Source organism: Crocuta crocuta, unplaced genomic scaffold (genome assembly GCF_008692635.1).
Source record: "Crocuta crocuta isolate KB4526 unplaced genomic scaffold, BGI_CrCroc_1.0 scaffold8, whole genome shotgun sequence".
Taxonomy (NCBI): domain Eukaryota; kingdom Metazoa; phylum Chordata; class Mammalia; order Carnivora; family Hyaenidae; genus Crocuta; species Crocuta crocuta.
Window position 1 is genome coordinate 2180794 of NW_027532162.1, and position 878 is coordinate 2181671.

Genomic DNA, 878 nt, shown 5'->3' on the forward strand with positions numbered 1-878 from the left:
GTCCGGAGGCCCCTCCCCCGGGCGAGGCCGGGGGCTTCGGGACGGTCTCACTGTCGCTCCCTCAGGTGAGGGAAGCTAGGGCTGGCGGTCGTGCTAGCTGTGCCGCCGCCTCCGCCTCCCCCCCCACCCCCACGCCACTCCCGGGGCAGAGCCGGTAAGCCGATGCCATGGCGGGGCTGCGGGCGGGAGCGCTGAGGTGAACGGGGGACGGCCTCCTCAACCGCCTCCGGCCGTGTCCTGAGGGGTCCCGGGGCCCTGAGGAGCCGACGGAGGGGGAGAGGCTCCCCTCGTGGGGTCCCGGGGGCAGGGCGCAGGAGCCCCGGCTCTCTGCCCTCGGGAGGGTGCGGGGACGCCCCGAGGCGGGGGGGGGAACCCCTTCCCGCACGGCCGCCGGGAAGCCCCTGTGCGCCTCCCCGAGTCGGTTTCCGAGAAGGGAGCGCGCGGGGCGGGCATCTGGGTGCCGGCCTGCGGAGACCACGGGCTGGGGTTAAGGAGAGGAGGTCGTGCGGCCCCTTCGGTTTCTGCAGTTTGTCTTCACCCGGTGTTTAGAGAACGGGGGTAGGGGAGCGCAGTGGTTTTCCGAGCCGGGGACCGAATCGAAGCCGGATTCGCTTGACTTGCTCGATGGCTTCGCAAGAGCTTTTAAGAAAGTTAGAGACCGGGGGTGGGGGCGGGGGAGTGGGATCTGCGAGGTGTCTCCGCGGCGCGGTCGTGCGTGTTCCCTGCCGGGTCCGGATGGGGGGCGGGCCCCCGCCGCGAGCGTCACACTGTCGCTGCTGTGGACCTGCGCTCCTTGGCACGTCGCACTAGAACACAGAAAGTTTCTAAAGCGGCAGGAACTCCCTGGGAGAATCCCGGGGCGGGGGGAGAACGGGGTT

General features: G+C 71.1%; 1 long non-coding RNA gene across 2 annotated transcripts in view; it reads left to right on the top strand.

Annotated features, from left to right (window-relative positions):
• Positions 1–6: 6 nt before the first annotated feature.
• LOC144241856 (uncharacterized) overlaps positions 7–878 on the top strand; it is a 20429-nt gene continuing 19557 nt past the window's right edge. For both annotated transcript variants that reach the window (XR_013338218.1, XR_013338219.1), the window contains exon 1: positions 7–154. This is a non-coding gene — a long non-coding RNA (uncharacterized LOC144241856). The remainder of the gene's footprint in view (positions 155–878) is intronic.